This window comes from Dermacentor albipictus, chromosome 5 (genome assembly GCF_038994185.2).
Source record: "Dermacentor albipictus isolate Rhodes 1998 colony chromosome 5, USDA_Dalb.pri_finalv2, whole genome shotgun sequence".
NCBI lineage: Eukaryota > Metazoa > Arthropoda > Arachnida > Ixodida > Ixodidae > Dermacentor > Dermacentor albipictus.
The window spans coordinates 53,456,382-53,479,582 of NC_091825.1; the positions used below are offsets into that span (position 1 = coordinate 53,456,382).

At 45.8% G+C, this 23,201-nt stretch overlaps 1 protein-coding gene across 5 annotated transcripts in view; it reads left to right on the forward strand.

Moving 5' to 3' along the window:
• LOC135913268 (neprilysin-1-like) overlaps positions 1 to 23,201 on the forward strand; it is a 159,969-nt gene that overhangs the window by 94,454 nt on the left and 42,314 nt on the right. The window contains exon 1 of one of the 5 annotated variants that reach the window (XM_065445860.1): positions 19,780 to 19,934. The exons of the other annotated variants lie outside the window; for them this stretch is intronic. The gene's annotated coding sequence lies outside the window, so the exon portion shown is untranslated. Of the gene's footprint in view, positions 1 to 19,779; positions 19,935 to 23,201 lie in introns of those variants that run through there. 5 annotated transcript variants of the gene reach the window in all.

A 23,201-nucleotide genomic window follows, 5' to 3' on the forward strand; every position in this document is an offset into this window, starting at 1 on the left:
ATGTGATATAGGCGCCAAACCGCGAAATGACGCTACCACAGCGCCGCCTGCGAGAAGTATCGCAATCCGAAACTGGTGTTTTGGTTTCGATTGTCGTTTTTATAATTTCGAGTGTCGTCTGGCTTTGAACTTATGGGTCAAGTTATTTGTTGAAATTGTCGATGATGGCCTCTTTCCGTAATTCTTCCCTTTGTTAGTTCGGGCCAAACTCTGATTCCGCATGTTTAAATGCATATAAAACGCAGAAATGCTTTTCTGCGATAACCACCGGGTCGATCTTAATGAAATTTGTTAAATTTGAGAGAAAAAAGTTAGAAAATAGTGACTATTGGAAGCAAAATTGTAATGTAGGGCCTGATATTTATTTGTTTTTATGTTCAAAAATTGGTCAACTTGAAAATTTTACAAATGTAATTAATCACTTAAGCAATTAATGATCCCGTCAAGTAATCAACGAACAGGTCATTTGATTCGTTAATTATGATTTAATTCGTTGATTAGTGTCAATGATTCCTTAATTAAGTAATTAATTAAACTTAACTTTGTTAACCGGGCGGCCAGTTGAGCTGACGTTAATTCTTGCTGCGTTCAGTTCAGACAAAAAAGCACGACGTACATGATGTAGAATCTATTGGTACAGCAGCGTATCGAAATTTCCGTTGTTACAGCACGCAGTAACGATCGACGGCATCGTATATCGATGTGATTCTGTGCTGCGTGATTGCCGAGTTCTCGCACGTAAATGTGAGGGATGGAGGGTAAGTTAGATGCAGTGGTTCATAAACATTTCATTGGTTTCTTGTGGGGCTCTCTGCACGTGCAGTGCAGCACCTGTCGGTCGGCATATGAGAAAGAGGGGGGGGGTCGTCTTGATCTTTTTTTTTATATATACTACAAATAACATTCTTGTTTGTCATTCTCTTTATCCGACTCTTGGCGTTGAAATGACTCCAAGATAGTGAGTTTTTTTTTAATATGTATATCAACTTCCACATCTGCAAATGGCATCCCAGTATTAAAAAGCAAGAATTGCTCGAACGAATTGGAAATTTCCATTCGGAACTAATTAGATATTTGCAATTCTGCTTTAGGAAGCCCATTGGAAAAATCCTACAAGAACAATTGGACCAATTTTTTTTTAACACAGTCGAACCCAATTGGCCTCTTAATTGGACTCTTTGGGACCATCATGGAAAAAAATTTGGAAAAGAAATGAAACCCAGATTGGCCCTTACATCAACATAATACCGATATACTCGAAACTCATTTCGAGAAGCATGCTCATGCATGAACACACACTGTGACAATTCTCTTCGCTGACAACCAATATTCACCATTTCACTATATGAGAGAGATGTCAGGTGCTATATATGTAAGCAATAATTAATTGACAAAGTGATGCCAGTGGTTCATGAGAAATAGGTAAAATTTCAAGAGAGATATTTATCTTGATGGAAAGCTGAATTGTTCTATCCAATGATCACACCAAAATACAAAGATCTTCTACTTGAAAACTAACATTATAATTCTGCTAATATTAGTATAAACTACTTTGCTGTTTCACAATATTACACATCAATTGTGTCCACTTGGGACCAATTGTCATACCATGCAACCTCCAGTGATGTCTAACTGGAACCAACTGAACTTTTCATGATGCTCAATTTGAACTAATTGGACTTTGCATGAAGCCAAATTGGAGCTTGGCCCTCCTATGATGTCTAATTGGAACCAGTTGGATCCCATTCAAAAATCCAACAGGCCTCAACAACAGGCCTTCTTTATTGGGATTGCTGCAGCTGCTGCCTGATCATTTTATGGCTTTTGTAGTTACGTAAGAGGGGAAGTTACGCTTATTCAGTAATCTTGTGTTGCAGCCAGTACATCACGCATGGACACGTATGCTTGCAACCGGTGCCACCAGAGGACCCACTCCTTGTCATCTATTTTTCGTCATTTCTGCACTTGGCATGGCACGGAGGACAACTGGAAGTGTGACTTGGAAGGCTGTGAAAAAACTTATAGGCTTTATAGCTCCTTCCGTAAACATGTCAGCCGTCACCACAATCATCTGTTCCTCCAGACAACCACAGCTGATGCATCCTTGGCACCCCGTGCTGACAACCTCGAAGAAACACTACAAACTTATCCCACCCAGCCTGTTGGGCAAGCAGCTGAACAGGCGTGCTTGGATGTTGATATTTTAACACCAGTGGTCAGCGTGTTGATGTTGGCACTCCTGACAGCAGTGTTCAGTGTGCTATGGTTCTGTCTTCGTTGTTACTAAAGTGGCAAGAAGGCAGGCAGTTACCCGAGAGCACCTTGAATGAAGTTACGAATGATATGATAAACTTCATTTCAGAATTTAGAGCAGACTTCAATGCAACCACTATTACAAAACTTGAGCAGCTCAGAACAAAAACAGGCCGAGAAAACTGGTGGAAAACTTCACATACGTTTGTTCCTCCACAAACAGTATACCTTGAAGATCAAGGTACTTCTGACAGCTATGAATACATTCCAATTTTGGAAACATTAAAGGCTGTCTCAAGTGCCCATGACATTTTCCAAACAAATCGCAAACCTTCTTCAACTCTTCTACAGGATGTGTCTGATGGCATGTACTTCAAGGAGCACTGCTTGTTCAAGAATGCCAGCAATCAGAAACTTTTTGCTCTACAGCTGTACTTTGATGAATTTGAAGTCTGCAATCCCATTGGAAGCAAGCGTGGAAAACACAAAGTCTTGGCTGGATATCTAACAATTCTAAACTTGCCACCCCGATTTCGCTCGAAAGTTGACAGCAAGCACCTTGTTCTTCTTGTGAAAAATTCCACTGTAGCCAGATTCACATTGCACAGAATTGTCCAACCATTACTTGAGGACATACAGCAGCTAGAATCCCAAGGAGTTGCGATTGATGGAGAACTCGTTAAAGGCTCTCTTCTTTATGTCTGTGGAGATAACTTGTCTAGCCATCAAATTGGCGGTTTCCGAGAATGCTTTTCATCGGGGCCAATCTGCCGTTTCTGCTTGGCAAAGAAAGAGGACATCAGTGAGAAGTGCAATGAAGAAGAGTTTATCATTCGAACACAGAAAATGCATACTCAACATATTAATCTGTTGAAGACTGATTCAAGCCTCAGCAATGTTTATGGCATCAGTGGTGAAAGCTGTCTAAGTTCACTTCAGTCATTTGATGTGACGAAAGGCCTTCCGCCTGATGTTATGCATGACCTGTTCGAAGGAGTCATTCCGTTTGCCATGAAACACATCTTGCGCCACATTATGTCATGCCGTGTGTTCACTCTTGATCAGCTAAATGAGAGGCTTAGCTCATTTCCCTTGCAAGGAGGGGAGAAAAAATCACGACTACCTCCTCTGTCCTATCACTCAGTGTTTGGCACATCAGCCATAAAAGGTTCTGCTGCTGAAAAGCTTTGTTTTTTTCGGTTCTTTTCACTGCTTGTGGGCGATGTAGTTGCAAAGGGAAATGCTGCATATGATGTGTACCTTGCATTGCGTGCAATTGTTGACATTGTACTTGCACCACAACTGTGCTGTGGTGCAGCTGCGCAATTGCAAGTCCTCATTGATGATTTTTACATTGCATTTAGAGAAACCTTTCCAAATGTAAAAATAATTCCGAAAATGCACTATATGATCCATTACCCCAGGCTTATTCTTTTGTATGGTCCTCTGTGCAAGTTGTCCTGTATGCGTTTTGAGGCAAAACATCAATTTTTCAAAACAGTTGCAAGGAAAACTCGTAACTTTAAGAACATTTGTGGAACCCTGAGCCGCCGACATCAGATGCAGTTCATGTACTCATTAACCCAACCACTAGAATCTGTGGCTACTACAGGTAGTGCAAGAATGGACATAAACTCACTACCAGACCTTTTGAAGGACAGACTGCATGAGCTTGACATGCATATGGCAGATGTGAACAGTTTGACTTCTGTCAAAGTGTGTGAAAGAAAAATCAATGTGGGTTGTATACTGCCACTCTTTGTACCAGATGATGACCTTCCACACTTTGCCCAGGTTGTGTTGATTGTGTCCTGTGACCAGAAATATTTTCTTTTCAGTTCAATTTTTGAAACAAAGTATTTTGACGACCACATGCATGCTTTTGTCGTGGAAAACACGGCTCACAATGTCATAGTTGAAGACACTGCACATGTGTTTTTTGACCCACTGTACCTTTACAAGGTGAGGAACACAAACTATGTCAACCCTCGCTATGCTTTCTTCACTAGTGCAGACTGACGACTTCTAACAAGAGAATAAAATAGGCAGCTCAGGTCTTGTAACCAAGTACCAGTGACAAACGAACATACAGAGCGGTGTTGCAAGTGGCTTGAACTAGCGAAGAACACTCCTCTTTGCCACATGTTCTTTTAATTCCAAATATTTTGTTGGGCCAACCAGCTTGGATTCAGATGTCACCTAATTTGGTTTGTAGTAAATCACACAACGCATAAACAAATGCAATTAGTTCAATTCAAGCAGAATGACGAAGTATACTTATTACAAAGATGACTACGCATTTTGGACAACCTTAAATCAGTTTAGGTATGCTATATTTTTCAAGCGGACAAAATGAAAACAACAAAGTTAGTGTCAACTGTACCCAGCAAGACTTCAAAGAGATGTGATAGGGGTAAGTGCCCTGAAAGTGCGCATTACAGATGAAGTTCACATTGAGAATATACATATAAGCATTACACAGCTGTGAGCAACTGTGCATGTTTTAAAGTATTTTCTTATGTTAGACTTTTGTGGTGACTTGTGCAGTTGATGAAATGGTGCTTCTACTCATTAATCTCATTAATGCATTGAAATGGATGTACAATGCATTGTATTGCATTTTACAGCAAAAAAGGTGCCAAATAAAAGGCATTACTGAAGTGCAACATGAGCATATTTGGTTGCTTTCATTTGTCAACTATGTTCTGTAATTGCAGTGCTTTTACTCAGCAGGATGCATTGAAGAACTAATTCATGCGTATTCATAACAATGCTTAGTGCAAACAGGAAGACACAAAGAGAAAGGACAATTGGCAATACTGTCAACCAACATCTTCAGTACATCACACTTCTATACTTACATCTAAAAGTTTTTATAAGCTTCCTTAATCTTTGTAAGTATGTATAGAAGTGTGCTAGACATAAAAATACATTCCAGACATAAAAAGCATGAGTGGAGAAACTGCCATTACATCGCAAAGATCAAGGGAGTGATATCAAACAGAAGTTTCTAGTAAACAAAATGCAATGTTGTGCAGAACAACAGCAGCAATAAATCATAGTTTTAACTGGCACCTTTATTATGTCACGGTTCTAGTTACAGGAACCCAGACATAAGAAGCGCAAGCATATTCTGATCAAAGTAATCTACAAAAAACGCTACAGGCAATTATTGGGCAGGAGTACCCTGGATCCATATCGATGTACCTTTGAGTCGAGCTTGCCAGGTGCACATCTTGCAATGCCCTGTTAGGTGCCAGGTCGTTTGTGTCAGTAAAGACTGCTCAGATGCTCCTACAGGTGCTCATTAATGCAGCGGCCAGTCTGGCCAAAGTATATGTTGCGACATGATGACGGAATTTTATAGGCTACTCCAACAGCACAGTCTACAAACTCGGCATGTTACTTTTTGCAATGCAGTTTCTTAATCCTTCGTGACACACTGCTACAGAACCTCGACAGCTTGAGAGGTGAAGAGAAATTAAGTGCTACATGGTGCCTGATTGCCATGTTCTTCCACTTATAAACTATCCAATAATGGTGCTGTTTCTCAGCACATTTATGTCCTATTCTTGGTGTTTATTAGAATATACCATATAGGGTTTTCAAGCGGCGGTTTGTTACCATGGGCATATACCAACTGTAAAAGCCAAATTTCACAGTGGAGCTGTTTACTAAGAGTTCCACAAAGGTTTTCGTATGGTGGCATGCAGTCACATTGCCAATATCAACTTGTAAGGGCAACAAAACATGGTGTGGAACTCTCAATTTGCTTTGGAATGGAATGATCAATTGCTATGAAGAAAAGTTACCATGCGTATATCTCATTCAAAAAGAAAACAAATTATTTGCTCATATATTTAACTAGTATTTCATAATTTTTGTTCTTTGCATTGTGTAATTTTGGCTTTGTGGTGGATGACACCAAGAAGTTTGTAATAAGAAAGCAAGAAGCTGTTAATGCAGTGCAGGCTACATGACTAACAACAACTAGGCACAGCCTCTTTCTATTGAAACCTGAATTGAGAGTACTGTCATTAACAAAAGCCAGCCAAGACTCCACTTATAGGCGGCAGCAACTGCTCTTGCATTCAAGCATAGTTGTGGCTTGCTGTACTTAATGATGGCTTTCACGCAAGCTGTGTGTGAGTGAGCCCATGGCTGACCGTTCCTAATGACGGCTCCCATGCAAGAATTGCTGTGTTGCTGTAATGCAGGCTGCATGGAAGCCATCACTAACAACAACAAGCCACAGCCTCTCTCTATCACAACCTGAATTGAGACTGTCATTAACAAAAGCCAGCCAAGACTGCACTTACAGGTGGAAGCAACTGCTCTTGCATTCGAGCATAGTTGTGGCTGGCTTTTCTTAATGATGGCTTTTACGCAGGCTGTGTTTGAGTGAGCCCGTGGCTGACCGTTGTTAGTGGCTGCTCCCATTCAAGAAGTGCTGTGTTGCTGTAATGCAGGCTGCATGGAAGCCATCACTAACAACAAGCCACAGCCTCTCTCTATCACAACCTGAATTGAGACTGTCATTAACAAAAGCCAGTCAAGACTGCACTTATAGGTGGAAGCAACTGCTCTTGCATTCGAGCATAGTTGTGGCTGGCTTTTCTTTATGATGGCTTTTATGCAGGCTGTGTTTGAGTGAGCCCGTGGCTGACCGTTGTTAGTGGCTGCTCCCATTCAAGAAGTGCTGTGTTGCTGTAATGCAGGCTGCATGGAAGCCATCACTAACAACAACAAGCCACAGCCTCTCTCTATCACAGCCTGAATTGAGACTGTCATTAACAAAAGCCAGCCAAGACTGCACTTATAGGTGGAAGCAACTGCTCTTGCATTCGAGCATAGTTGTGGCTGGCTTTTCTTAATGATGGCTTTCACGCAAGCTGTGTGTGAGTGAGCCCATGGCTGACCGTTGTTAGTGACAGCTGCTATATTCTGAAAGTAGTAGGACTCAGTTTTTTTTTATTCATGAGAATAGTACAAACGATTAGAATTTTTAAAAATAGCAGGCTTCCGCGTCTACACACTGCTGCCAACGAGTTTTCCTGTTTTCGTACGCCTTGAGGTACGCCTGGAGCGGAATGCTGTTTAGCTTCATCGCGACAGCCTGTTGAACCGCCTCTATCGATTCGTGATGCTTCACTTTGAGCGTCGATATTATTCTCGGGAATAGAAGAAAAGACTGGCGGGGCCAAGTAGAGGCTGTAGGGCCGCTGAGGCAGCGTTGCCACCTTGTGCTGGGCAAGATCACTACCTGGAAAGCTGTGTGTGTCTTGGCGCGTTGTCTTGGTGCAGCCGCCAATTGCTGGCGATGGCTGGGCGGGCACGAACAATGCTTTTTCGCAGTCTTTTGAGGACTTCCACGCAAAAAAAACTGCATTAACTGTTGGTCCGGGGTGGTACTAACTCTTTGTGGATGACTGCATGCATGTCGATCAAAAAGGCAAATGAGCATGGACTTTTGCTTGGATTTGCTCATGCATGCTTTCTTGGGGCGTGGAGAAGAAGGGGTGTGCCATTCTGAGCTCTGCCGCTTGCTCTCCGGGGCGTAATCGAGCACCGAGGTCACATCACCAGTCACTACATTGTCCAAAAAGTCGGGGTCCTTATTCACATGGTGAAAAAGATCCTGGCAGATCGCTCTCCAGTTGCCTTTTGCTCCTCTGACAACACGATCGCGGCATGAAATTCGTGTACACTTTCCTCACTGTCTCGATCTCATAATCTTGGGTTTGAGGAACACTCAAGTCATCAGCAATCATTGTGATACTCATCCTACGATCACTGTTCAGTAAATTTTGCACTCGCGACACATTTTCGTTGGTCTTGCTGGTCGAAGTGCGTCCGGAGCGGTCGTCGTCTTCCATTCTCTCCCTACCTTCTCAGAACAGCTTGTGCCACTGAAAACCGCCTGATCTAGCCATGACAGCATCACCACAGGCCTCCCTAATCATGTTGTGAGACCCTTCGCCCATTTTACCAAGCTTTACACAAAACTTGATCGCGTATCGCTGCTCCAGTAAAGGCTCCATGATTCTCGATCCGTAACGAGGCGTTTCGACAGGGGTTCACAGTACAAGCGACCTGCAACGGCCGAGAGCCGACTGCCGATTTTTCCCAGCGTTCCCAATATCCCCCTTCATCGATCCTGCGCGCACAGACCGCCTCTCGTCCGCCCGTTCGCGAAGGAAAAAGCCGGTCCTACTACTTTCAGAACAGATCCTGTATGCAAAATGTGCTGTGTTGCTGTAATGCAGGCTGCATGGAAGCCATCACTAGCAACAACAAGCCACAGGCTCTCTCTATCACAACCTGAATTGAGACTGTCATTAACAAAAGCCAGCCAAGACTGCACTTATAGGTGGAAGCAACTGCTCTTGCATTCGAGAATAGATGTGGCTGGCTTTTCCCAATGATGGCTTTTACACAGGCTGTGTTTTAGTGAGCCCGTGGCTGACCGTTGTTAGTGGCTGCTCCCATTCAAGAAGTGCTGTGTTGCTGTAACGGAGGCTGCATGGAAGACATCACTAACAACAACGAGCCACAGCCTCTCTCTATCGCAACCTTAATTGAGACTGTCATTAACAAAAGCCAGTCAAGACTACACTTATAGGCGGAAGCAACTGCTCTTGCATTCGAGCATAGTTGTGGCTGGCTGTACTTAATGATGGCTTTCACGCAAGCTGTGTGTGAGTGAGCCCATGGCTGAACCTTTCTAATGACGGCTCCCATGCAAGAAGTGCTGTGTTGCTGTAATGCAGGCTGCATGGAAGCCATCACTAACAACAAGCCACAGCCTCTCTCTATCACAACCTGAATTGAGACTGTCATTAACAAAAGCCAGCCAAGACTGCACTTATAGGTGGAAGCAACTGCTCTTGCATTCGAGCATAGTTGTGGCTGGCTTTTCTTAATGATGGCTTTACGCAGGCTGTGTTTGAGTGAGCCCGTGGCTGACCGTTGTTAGTGGCTGCTCCCATTCAAGAAGTGCTGTTTTGCTGTAATGCAGGCTGCGTGGAAGCCATCACTAACAACAACGAGCCACAGCCTCTCTCTATCACAACCTGAATTGAGACTGTCATTAACAAAAGCCAGCCAAGACTGCACTTATAGGCAGATGCAACTGCTCTTGCATTCGAGCATAGTTGTGGCTGGCTTTTCTTAATGATGGCTTTTATGCAGGCTGTGTTTGAGTGAGCCCGTGGCTGACCGTTGTTAGTGGCTGCTCCCATTCAAGAAGTGCTGTGTTGCTGTAACGCAGGCTGCATGGAAGCCATCACTAACAACAACGAGCCACAGCCTCTCTCTATCGCAACCTTAATTGAGACTGTCATTAACAAAAGCCAGTCAAGACTGCACTTATAGGCGGAAGCAACTGCTCTTGCATTCGAGCATAGTTGTGGCTGGCTTTTCTTAATGATGGCTTTTACGCAGGCTGTGTTTGAGTGAGCCCGTGGCTGACCGTTGTTAGTGGCTGCTCCCATTCAAGAAGAGCTGTTTTGCTGTAATGCAGGCTGCGTGGAAGCCACCATTCAAGAAGTGCTGTTTTGCTGTAATGCAGGCTGTGTGGAAGTCATCACTAACAACAACGAGCCACAGCCTCTCTCTATCACAACCTGAATTGAGACTGTCATTAACAAAAGCCAGCCAAGACTGCACTTATAGGCAGATGCAACTGCTCTTGCATTCGAGCATAGTTGTGGCTAGCTTTTCTTAATGATGGCTTTCACGCAAGCTGTGTGTGAGCGAGCCCATGGCTGAACCTTCCTAATGACGGCTCCCATGCAAGAAGTGCTGTGTTGCTGTAATGCAGGCTGCATGGAAGCCATCACTAACAACAAGCCACAGCCTCTCTCTATCACAACCTGAATTGAGACTGTCATTAACAAAAGCCAGCCAAGACTGCACTTATAGGTGGAAGCAACTGCTCTTGCATTCGAGCATAGTTGTGGCTGGCTTTTCTTAATGATGGCTTTTACGCAGGCTGTGTTTGAGTGAGCTTGTGGCTGACCGTTGTTAGTGGCTGCTCCCATTCAAGAAGTGCTGTTTTGCTGTAATGCAGGCTGTGTGGAAGCCACCATTCAAGAAGTGCTGTTTTGCTGTAATGCAGGCTGTGTGGAAGCCACCATTCAAGAAGTGCTGTTTTGCTGTAATGCAGGCTGCGTGGAAGCCATCACTAACAACAACGAGCCACAGCCTCTCTCTATCACAACCTGAATTGAGAATGTCATTAACAAAAGCCAGCCAAGACTGCACTTATAGGCAGATGCAACTGCTCTTGCAGTTGAACATAGTTGTGGCTGGCTTTTCTTGATGATGGCTTTTACGCAGGCTGTGTTTGAGTGAGCCCGTGGCTGACCATTGTTAGTGGCTGCTCCCATTCAAGAAGTGCTGTGTTGCTGTAATGCAGGCTGCATGGAAGCCATCACTAACAACAACAAGCCACAGCCTCTCTCTATCACAGCCTGAATTGAGACTGTCATTAACAAAAGCCAGCCAAGACTGCACTTATAGGTGGAAGCAACTGCTCTTGCATTCGAGCATAGTTGTGGCTGGCTTTTCTTAATGATGGCTTTCACGCAAGCTGTGTGTGAGTGAGCCCATGGCTGACCGTTGTTAGTGACAGCTGCTATATTCTGAAAGTAGTAGGACTCAGTTTTTTTTTATTCATGAGAATAGTACAAACGATTAGAATTTTTAAAAGTAGCAGGCTTCCGCGTCTACACACTGCTGCCAACGAGTTTTCCTGTTTTCGTACGCCTTGAGGTACGCCTGGACCGGAATGCTGTTTAGCTTCATCGCGACAGCCTGTTGAACCGCCTCTATCGATTCGTGATGCTTCACTTTGAGCGTCGATATTATTCTCGGGAATAGAAGAAAAGACTGGCGGGGCCAAGTAGAGGCTGTAGGGCCGCTGAGGCAGCGTTGCCACCTTGTGCTGGGCAAGATCACTACCTGGAAAGCTGTGTGTGTCTTGGCGCGTTGTCTTGGTGCAGCCGCCAATTGCTGGCGATGGCTGGGCGGGCACGAACAATGCTTTTTCGCAGTCTTTTGAGGACTTCCACGCAAAAAAAACTGCATTAACTGTTGGTCCGGGGTGGTACTAACTCTTTGTGGATGACTGTATGCATGTCGATCAAAAAGGCAAATGAGCGTGGACTTTTGCTTGGATTTGCTCATGCATGCTTTCTTGGGGCGTGGAGAAGAAGGGGTGTGCCATTCTGAGCTCTGCCGCTTGCTCTCCGGGGCGTAATCGAGTACCGAGGTCACATCACCAGTCACTACATTGTCCAAAAAGTCGGGGTCCTTATTCACATGGTGAAAAAGATCCTGGCAGATCGCTCTCCAGTTGCCTTTTGCTCCTCTGACAACACGATCGCGGCATGAAATTCGTGTACACTTTCCTCACTGTCTCGATCTCATAATCTTGGGTTTGAGGAACACTCAAGTCATCAGCAATCATTGTGATACTCATCCTACGATCGCTGTTCAGTAAATTTTGCACTCGCGACACATTTTCGTTGGTCTTGCTGGTCGAAGTGCGTCCGGAGCGGTCGTCGTCTTCCATTCTTTCCCTACCTTCTCAGAACAGCTTGTGCCACTGAAAACCGCCTGATCTAGCCATGACAGCATCACCACAGGCCTCCCTAATCATGTTGTGAGACCCTTCGCCCATTTTACCAAGCTTTACACAAAACTTGATCGCGTATCGCTGCTCCAGTAAAGGCTCCATGATTCTCGATCCGTAACGAGGCGTTTCGACAGGGGTTCACAGTACAAGCGACCTGCAACGGCCGAGAGCCGACTGCCGATTTTTCCCAGCGTTCCCAATATCCCCCTTCATCGATCCTGCGCGCACAGACCGCCTCTCGTCCGCCAGTTCGCGAAGGAAAAAGCCGGTCCTACTACTTTCAGAACAGATCCTGTATGCAAAATGTGCTGTGTTGCTGTAATACAGGCTGCATGGGAGCCATCACTAGCAACAAGCCACAGGCTCTCTCTATCACAACCTGAATTGAGACTGTCATTAACAAAAGCCAGCCAAGACTGCACTTATAGGTGGAAGCAACTGCTCTTGCATTCGAGAATAGATGTGGCTGGCTTTTCCCAATGATGGCTTTTACACAGGCTGTGTTTTAGTGAGCCCGTGGCTGACCGTTGTTAGTGGCTGCTCCCATTCAAGAAGTGCTGTGTTGCTGTAACGGAGGCTGCATGGAAGACATCACTAACAACAACGAGCCACAGCCTCTCTCTATCGCAACCTTAATTGAGACTGTCATTAACAAAAGCCAGTCAAGACTACACTTATAGGCGGAAGCAACTGCTCTTGCATTCGAGCATAGTTGTGGCTGGCTGTACTTAATGATGGCTTTCACGCAAGCTGTGTGTGAGTGAGCCCATGGCTGAACCTTTCTAATGACGGCTCCCATGCAAGAAGTGCTGTGTTGCTGTAATGCAGGCTGCATGGAAGCCATCACTAACAACAAGCCACAGCCTCTCTCTATCACAACCTGAATTGAGACTGTCATTAACAAAAGCCAGCCAAGACTGCACTTATAGGTGGAAGCAACTGCTCTTGCATTCGAGCATAGTTGTGGCTGGCTTTTCTTAATGATGGCTTTTACGCAGGCTGTGTTTGAGTGAGCCCGTGGCTGACCGTTGTTAGTGGCTGCTCCCATTCAAGAAGTGCTGTTTTGCTGTAATGCAGGCTGCGTGGAAGCCATCACTAACAACAACGAGCCACAGCCTCTCTCTATCACAACCTGAATTGAGACTGTCATTAACAAAAGCCAGCCAAGACTGCACTTATAGGCAGATGCAACTGCTCTTGCATTCGAGCATAGTTGTGGCTGGCTTTTCTTAATGATGGCTTTTATGCAGGCTGTGTTTGAGTGAGCCCGTGGCTGACCGTTGTTAGTGGCTGCTCCCATTCAAGAAGTGCTGTGTTGCTGTAACGCAGGCTGCATGGAAGCCATCACTAACAACAACGAGCCACAGCCTCTCTCTATCGCAACCTTAATTGAGACTGTCATTAACAAAAGCCAGTCAAGACTGCACTTATAGGCGGAAGCAACTGCTCTTGCATTCGAGCATAGTTGTGGCTGGCTTTTCTTAATGATGGCTTTTACGCAGGCTGTGTTTGAGTGAGCCCGTGGCTGACCGTTGTTAGTGGCTGCTCCCATTCAAGAAGAGCTGTTTTGCTGTAATGCAGGCTGCGTGGAAGCCACCATTCAAGAAGTGCTGTTTTGCTGTAATGCAGGCTGTGTGGAAGTCATCACTAACAACAACGAGCCACAGCCTCTCTCTATCACAACCTGAATTGAGACTGTCATTAACAAAAGCCAGCCAAGACTGCACTTATAGGCAGATGCAACTGCTCTTGCATTCGAGCATAGTTGTGGCTGGCTTTTCTTAATGATGGCTTTCACGCAAGCTGTGTGTGAGCGAGCCCATGGCTGAACCTTCCTAATGACGGCTCCCATGCAAGAAGTGCTGTGTTGCTGTAATGCAGGCTGCATGGAAGCCATCACTAACAACAAGCCACAGCCTCTCTCTATCACAACCTGAATTGAGACTGTCATTAACAAAAGCCAGCCAAGACTGCACTTATAGGTGGAAGCAACTGCTCTTGCATTCGAGCATAGTTGTGGCTGGCTTTTCTTAATGATGGCTTTTACGCAGGCTGTGTTTGAGTGAGCTTGTGGCTGACGGTTGTTAGTGGCTGCTCCCATTCAAGAAGTGCTGTTTTGCTGTAATGCAGGCTGTGTGGAAGCCACCATTCAAGAAGTGCTGTTTTGCTGTAATGCAGGCTGTGTGGAAGCCACCATTCAAGAAGTGCTGTTTTGCTGTAATGCAGGCTGCGTGGAAGCCATCACTAACAACAACGAGCCACAGCCTCTCTCTATCACAACCTGAATTGAGAATGTCATTAACAAAAGCCAGCCAATACTGCACTTATAGGCAGATGCAACTGCTCTTGCATTTGAACATAGTTGTGGCTGGCTTTTCTTGATGATGGCTTTTACGCAGGCTGTGTTTGAGTGAGCCCGTGGCTGACCATTGTTAGTGGCTGCTCCCATGCAAGAAGTGCTGTGTTGCTGTAATGCAGGCTGCATGGAAGCCATCACTAACAACAACAAGCCACCGCCTCTCTCTATCACAACCTGAATTGAGACTGTCATTAACAAAAGCCAGCCAAGACTGCACTTATACGCGGAAGCAACTGCTCTTGCATTTGAGCATAGTTGTGGCTGGCTTTTCTTAATGATGGCTTTTACGCAGGCTGTGTTTGAGTGAGCCTGTGGCTGACCATTGTTAGTGGCTGCTCCCATTCAAGAAGTGCTGTGTTGCTGTAACGCAGGCTGCGTGGGAGCTATCACTAACAACAATGAGCCACAGCCTCTTTCTATCACAACCTGAATTGAGAGTGTCATTAACAAAAGCCAGCCAAGACTGCACTTATAGGCGGAAGCAAGCAACTGCTATTGCATTCGAGGATAGTTGTGGCTGGCTATTCTTAATAATGGCTTTCACGCAGGCTGTGTTCAAATGAGCCCATGGCTGACCGTTGTTAGTGACAGCTCCTACATTCTGAAAGTAGTAGGACTCAGTTTTTTTTTATTCATGAGAATAGTACAAACGATTAGAATTTTTAAATGTAGCACGCTTCCGCGTCTACACACTGCTGCCAACGAGTTTTCCTGTTTTCATACGCCTTGAGGTACGCCTGGACCGGAATGCTGTTTAGCTTCATCGCGACAGCATGTTGAACCGCCTCTATCGATTCGTGATGCTTCACTTTGAGCGTCGATATTATTCTCGGGAATAGAAGAAAAGACTGGCGGGGCCAAGTAGAGGCTGTAGGGCCGCTGAGGCAGCGCTGCCACCTTGTGCTGGGCAAGATCACTACGTGGAAAGCTGTGTGTGTCTTGGCGCGTTGTCTTGGTGCAGCCGCCAATTGCTGGCGATGGCTGGGCGGGCACGAACAATGCTTTTTCGCAGTCTTTTGAGGACTTCCACGCAAAAAAACTGCATTAACTGTTGGTCCGGGGTGGTACTAACTCTTTGTGGATGACTGCATGCATGTCGATCAAAAAGGCAAATGAGCATGGACTTTTGCTTGGATTTGCTCATGCATGCTTTCTTGGGGCGTGGGGAAGAAGGGGTGTGCCATTCTGAGCTCTGCCGCTTGCTCTCCGGGGCGTAATCAAACACCGAGGTCACATCACCAGTCACTACATTGTCCAAAAAGTCGGGGTCCTTATTCACATGGTGAAAAAGATCCTGGCAGATCGCTCTCCAGTTGCCTTTTGCTCCTCTGACAACACGATCGCGGCATGAAATTCGTGTACACTTTCCTCACTGTCTCGATCTCATAATCTTGGGTTTGAGGAACGCTCAAGTCATCAGCAATCATTGTGATACTCATCCTACGATCACTGTTCAGTAAATTTTGGACTCGCGACACATTTTCATTGGTCTTGATGGTCGAAGTGCGTCCGGAGCGGTCGTAGTCTTCCATTCTTTCCCTACCTTCTCAGAACAGCTTGTGCCACTGAAAAACGCCTGATCTAGCCATGACAGCATCACCACAGGCCTCCTTAATCATGTTGTGAGACCCTTCGCCCATTTTACCAAGCTTTACACAAAACTTGATCGCGTATCGCTGCTCCAGTAAAGGCTCCATGATTCTCGATCCGTAACGAGGCGTTTCGACAGGGGTTCACAGTACAAGCGACCTGTAACGGCCGAGAGCCGACTGCCGATTTTTCCCAGCGTTCCCAATATCCCCCTTCACCGATCCTGCGCGCACAGACCGCCTCTCGTCCGCCCGTTCGCCAAGGAAAAAGCCGGTCCTACTACTTTCAGAACAGATCCTGTATGCAAGATGTGCTGTGTTGCTCTAACACAGGCGGCATGGGAGCCATCACTAACATGAAGGAGCCACAGCCTCTCTCTATCGCTGCCTGCATTGAGACTGTCATTAACAAAAACCAGACAGGACTGCACTTATAGGCGGATGCAACTGCTCTTGCATTGGAGCATAGTTGTGGTTGGCTGTTTTTAATGATGGATTTCATGCAGGCTGTGTTCGAGTGAGCCCATGGCTGACCATTGTTTGTGACAGTTCCCACGCAAGATGTGTTTCTTGCAAAGCAGCTACTAATAACGTATACTGCAATGTTACTCTACAAAAAGACCTGCTTATAGTGACTGGTGATAACTTGCATATAGGTACACTTTATACAGTTTCCGTGGGGAGAAGTTTATTGATGTTTGACATATACCGAAAAAACGTAGTATATTATTAGAATATGTAAAATGCGAATGTATTTCTGCAATTTTGGCAACAAATATTATGGCGCTTATGATTTGCATGCGTGAACAATGAATAGCCGTCATCAATTAAAACAGTTAGTAGTACATCTTTGTTATTTAGGCGAACGTCGAGTACTCTGAAATACGCTATCTAGCTTGCAAGCTGTGTAGGCGCAACGGCGACCCCAGTTAGCCTTGTTTTAGAATGCGCGACAAGGTTCGCATATTAGAAATTCAAGTTTAGCGCACCGCCGCATTTTCGCCGCGCCCACATTCAGAATGAGGTGAATAACGTGCCTTAGGGTAACGTGAAAAGCTATCGTCGCTCCGACATTGACGGCACTATAGACACTGCAACTGTCACGGCAAACTTCATACCACTTGACCACGAACGCATATGTTTGAGGATTATTGCGCGAAACAAGTTTCTCAAAATATTTGTTGAACAAGTCACTCTATTTATACAATGTAATACATTCTTTATTCGGCAACACGTAGGTCAAGAAAGGGAAGAAAAGGAAAGCATATCGGCCATGCGAGTACATGTACTGATACGATAGTCCAAAAGTTATCACTCATTTGCTCTCATCTTGTTGTTGCGCAGGCTCACGAAGGTAGCAATCGTAGTTATCTGCACACGAACGAATCCTTATATGCGAGTCACCGCCACGGCATCTGCCAGATGCGCTTCGTTCTACAAAAGACTGCACTACACACCACTCATCGCCACGTCTTTTCGCCACAATATCCACTTCCATGTAGAAATTCACTTGCAGATACTCCAGGTGGCTTCACACTTGGTTGAAAATTTTATACCGAGTGCCTTAACAAGCCTGTAATTCGACGATAATAATAACAAATGGACTAAGTCGCTCAGCAAGCTGACCCGCATGTTGACAGTGCAGACTGCAGTCGGCTGGGGATGATTCTCTCCGCTCATTGGTCCATGCATTGGTTCGCACGCTGGCACGTGACAGAAATTATCTGTTCAAGGTGGTCCGGGCAATGAAATTACGGATAACGGCCGTCGGACGTAGAGCCTGACACCGGTTCTTCACCGAGTTTACAATTGCCGCTTACGTGCAACACCTGGGTGGAAGACCGCCGCAGAGGGTTGAATGGGCATATTTTTAAGCTCCCATTATAAACTGCGTGCGGTACCTTCCTTAGAAACGCCCGTTTCACCATTACGATACTCCGATTCCTGGGGACCCGAGAAAAATGAAGGTTTCAGCCCATTTTACTACCTTTCGTGGAGGTACGCATTTTGGGCTCGGGAGGTAAAAGGGGATGTCAGCTGCTAAAACGCCCATATGGGCTAATTTGTGTTTACAGTGTAGGAAATATGGGACATGGAGAATTGCCAGCATCCGTTAACGCAGAAACAAGTATTTTGTAACGATGATATGCCAAGCTGGCCTGAACCAAGCTCATTCAAATGCGAACATTTCTTGGGAAAAGACCCAGAATCCGCATGAGGCTTGAGGAAGAGTTGTTTGAATGGGCCCTACAGAGAATACAGATTGCTCTTTCTGCAGATTAAACGCGGAACTCTAGAAATCCGACTGGGGCTGCATCACTCAAAGTTTTCGATTATTAAGGCGTTCTAAGGGATGAATGTGCGACAGCCAACGAATTACAAGGTTATATGCACACTGCACAACTAAAGCAAAGCTTGCACACATGCGCCAGTCAATTAGAATCTCTAGTTTACAGGACGTCAAGCGGTATCGCGCGCTTGAAGCAACAGTTCTCTCCGTACAGACCAGTAGGTCTGTCCCTGGTTTCAGGATGAAACCTGAACGTCGATACACATATAGGGCATCCTGATGTAGTGCTCAGCCAAAGATAATATTTTAGCTTGAAACAACTCGCGTTTATTTTCACTTCATTTCATTTTATTACCTTAAAGACCCCGTTCGGGGTATTACATAAGAGGTGGTTAACATGCGGACACATGTCTAATAAGCCTAGCGTATACAGAGAGAGAAAGCAAGGACAGGAAAGGCAGGGAGGTTAACCAGAAGAGCATCCGGTTTGCTACCCTACTGTGGGGGTGGGGAAAAGGGAAATAGACAGAGGAAAATAGAGAGAGAGTAAGCACTGAGTGCGCGTGGGAGGGACACTATACAGAGGGACACTATAAATGGTCTCTTAAGCAGGTGCACTTGAAGTATTGCACTAGTGCACGAGTCGCTTTTCGTGGCAGTCACGCGTGTGGCCATGGTCCGAGAATCTTTGACTCGGAGAACGTTCTTGAGTCCAGTCGGTGTAGTGGTCGATCAAAGTCATTAAGCTTTGAGTCAACTCCAGCTTGTTCGGATATTTTTGAGAGGTGAAGAGCAGGTGCAATAGGTTGTTGTGGGTGGAGATTCTTTGTAATTCTTTGGTCGTCACCGACCACAGGAGCTCGAAGCTTTTTTTAAATGTAAACCACAATGGTAGTGTAACTAGTGATCGCTTTCTCTTGCAGTTGCACGTTTTAGATTCGCAACCTATCTTCAGCCGAATAGGCTCCGTTGCTTGCAATGCCAGACATCCAGTCAGGAACTGAAAGAAACTGGGCATTTACAGTGCTGTATAATATCGCTACGTCACCTGCCTGCGCTTCGGTGGCTCAGGGGTTATAGCGTTGTGTTGCTGAGCATTAGGTCGAGGGTTCGATTGTCACATTCAGACGTGGGCGGAACGTGAAAACACCCGTGCACCATGCTTTGGGTGCATGGTATAAAGAACCCAAGATGTTCTAAATAACGCGAAGTCCTCCACATACGGCGTTCCCTATAACCCGCTGTGCATTTTCGGGACGTTCATCCCCAAAATTTAATTTTAGTGCCGCCACCTACGTGCGTAAAAAAAAACGACGTAAAAGCGAAACAAAGGTGGTCATGCCACTTTCGATTTTCGAAGCGCTACAATTGACGCGGTTGCCATAACACCGCATGAGCGCGAGGGCCTTGAATTTGTGCGCGTGTTTCGAAGATTCGTTTGTTTAAGGAATATAGGTTCCATATGAAGCAAGTATTTCTTCTGAAAACTTTCCCACACGTGAAACGTTGAGAAATGTCCGACGCGTGCAGCAGACGCGCACGTCCGCGAAGTGCGCAGCTCATCGAGAAACGCCGCGAAAGGGGCGCGCTGAAAAACAAGCGCGACCGTTGAGCCTGCGTGAAATGCCGAGCCAGCGTTCGGGTGGGCACTCGTTGAGCGCGATCCCGTTTCCCGACAGCCTCTTGATCATTCGCGGAAACGGCGCGTGCTGTAGTGCAACATGTGCGAGAGTACATCATGCGTACCGGAACACTTTATTGGGCCGAATCACTTGAGCCACTGGGCTGCTCTGCATTGACAACGTGAGTTTTCTTTTTTTCTTGTAGAGTTATTGCGCATGCACTGCCTGCCTTATGTTGAGGTTACACGCAAATGCACACTTTCTTTCCTGCTTGGGTACTCTTCCGGTCACCACTCAGTTCATTATAGCCTGGTAGCTTTCACGGCGATAGCTGTTATGTTCTCTCGTGACAAAATATTTTGTCATCTCCCACATACAGGCCTACTTAAACACAATGATGAGTAATTCGGCCTCTTTTAGCGCTATTCTCGTACAATAGCTCTCGCGAGATATAGCTGGAAGGGCGTTATTTGTTATTTTCCCGTTTGGTGCACCCCAGCCTCGAAGAAATGACATCTTATTTGTTTGACATTTATTATATACGTTTAATCTCGCGCTTAAGCTAGGCGATGCCTCATATACCATTTGTTTCTTCTCCACTTCGTTCCATGTCTATCGGCATCTTTTCTTTCCCCCGAGTAATTCGTTCTCATGGTGCCTTAGCCTACACAGATGCGAAATTAGGAAGCGCAACCTTCTGACTTCTCCACCCGATCCCCCATCTAAATTCATACCTATGCTCATTAACTTCCTGTCTCCTGCACAGGAAAAAAAACTGGGTGTGATGGTTTATAGTACAACGTTGGCGATACTACTGTACATTAAATTACATGTAGCTGGAGGATCGGCTGGAGAGGCTGGAAGGGTGTGCTTTCTGATAATTAATTTGGTATCTCTTAGTTATCCAGCTGCGACTGGAGCGAAAAAAAAAGCGATCTAGTAGCGCGCGTCGCAATGCGATTTCCAGAGGGCTCATTTCACACGATTGCTATTTCAACAATGGGGCTAGTGCAACGCCCAGGGTTGCTTGCTGCCAGGTCTTGCGGCACACGCCGCATAATTTTTGAAATGCACTGAAGAGGATCCGTCCATTGCTCCCTACGCACAAGACTTAATCGTAACACATGTGGTCGTAAAAGTGTACCGCGCTAAACCTGTGGCGTTCACGTATATTGTGATTAGCACATGCGCGACAAACCACAAAATTGGGGCGACATCCAAAGGCTGTGTTTTTTCGCCAGGGACACCTCGTAGTATGTACAGCTCGCTTAGGAATAACCGAAGTGCACGCAGAAGTACGTACTATCAGCAGCCGAAGCCGAAGGGAGGAACAAAGTCGCTTAATTAGCAAGGTAGCGTGTCAACAAACGCATACAAACCACAGAACCGAGTCTGAACTATGAGTATTTTTGCCGCTTTATTCGCGTGTCGGTATGGTACGTGCCACCTGTGGAATCCACTGCTCCAGTCACTTAGTTGCACTTTTCTGGATTTGTTCAACGACGGACACTTCCCATCAGCTTCCATAGCCAAGACGAACCGCGAAAAAGTTCTAGGCGCAATTTCGATGTACCTTACAACCGAATGAGTTAGGTCGGCAACCTCAGAGCACCCTGCTTCGAGCAACTTTAAGCGCGTCGGAAGAATGACGCAGCGGAGTCAGCAGCACCTTGCAAGTGCACATCCCACGAACTGGAATCATGCTCCGGTGCAGCGGAGACACTTGTACCCATTGGTTTCCAGCGGGTACAAGAGGGGTACCACCCTCCTCCCGAAGCCAAGGCTGGCACCCTAACCACTACGCCACAATTTCGGTTTTCGGTGTATCTTCTCCCTTCCTATTTCCTTTATTTTTAAGGCGAAAGCCTCTCTAGGCTCATGGTGAAGTTTGTGTCAGCAGACCTGACCGCCGGAGTGTCCGCCGAAGCATCATCAAGCCATATGAAGACTGACTAAAGACAGATTAAACAATGAAAAATGATTGATATTGACAGTTAGTGAATGATAACGTCATAATAGAGATTGTTAGAGGTTAATAATGAGAGTAAATGGCTAATAATGATCTTGTGATGACTGCGATTTTTTCCACCGGATTAAAAAAAAAAATCCGCGTGTTGATAAAATTGCATAAACAGGCCTGGAGTGTGGCCTGATCCCGGTGACCAGAACCGGTAACGCACTCCCTCACCAGAGCAGGATTGGCCACCCTGGTGCAGTACTTGGCCACAACCTCCTATATGAACAACACAATCAAACCCCGGCCCTCAGTCCCCAGCAGCTGCGAAGCAACTGACCACGGCGGCGGTCAGACCTGCGACGCTGCAGAGGGTGCTAAGAATCACTGGCTCCGGACAGGCCGCCATTGGAATATGAACCTGGCAACGTTTAACGCTAGAACGTTATCTAGTGAGGCGAGTCTAGCAGTGCTATTGGAGGAATTAGAGGGCAGTAAATGGGATATAATAGGGCTCAGTGAAGTTAGGAGGCCAAAAGAAGCATATACAGTGCTAAAAAGCGGGCACGTCCTGTGCTACCGGGGCTTAGCGGAAAGAAGGCAACTAGTCGTCGGATTCCTGATTAATAAGAATATAGCTGGTAACATACAGGAATTCTATAGCATTAACGAGAGGGTGGCAGGTCTTGTTGTGAAACTTAATAAGAGGTACAAAATGAAGATTGTACAGGTCTACGCCCCTACATCCAGTCATGATGACCAGGAAGTCGAAAGCTTTTATGAAGACGTGGAATCGGCGATGGGTAGAGTGAAAACTAAATACACTATACTAATGGATGACTTTAATGCCAAGGTAGGCAAAAAGCAGGCTGGAGACAAGGCAGTGGGGGAATATGGCATAGGCACTAGGAATATCAGGGGGGAGTTATTAGTAGAGTTTGCGGAACAGAATAATATGAGGATAATGAATACCTTCTTCCGCAAGCGGGATAGCCGAAAGTGGACGTGGAGGGGCCCGAATGGCGAGACTAGAAATGAAATAGACTTCATACTCTGCGCTAACCCTGGCATCATACAAGATGTGCACGTGCTCGGCAAGGTGCGCTGCAGTCACCACAGGATGGTAAGAGCTCGCATTAGCCTAGACCTCAGAAGGGAACGGAAGAAACTGGTACATAAGAAGCCGATCAATGAGTTAGTGGTAAGAGGGAAAATAGAGGAATTCCAGATCAAGCTTCAGAACAGGTATTCGGCTTTAACTCAGGAAGAGGAAGTTAGTGTTGAAGCAATGAACGACAATCTTGTGGACATCATTAAGGAGTGTGCAATGGAAGTCGGTGGTAACTCGGTTAGGCAGGATACCAGTAAACTATCGCAGGAGACGAAAGATCTCATCAAGAAACGCCAGTGTATGAAAGCCTCTAACCCTACAGCTAGAATAGAACTGGCAGAACTTTCGAAGTTAATCAACAAGCGTAAGACAGCTGACATAAG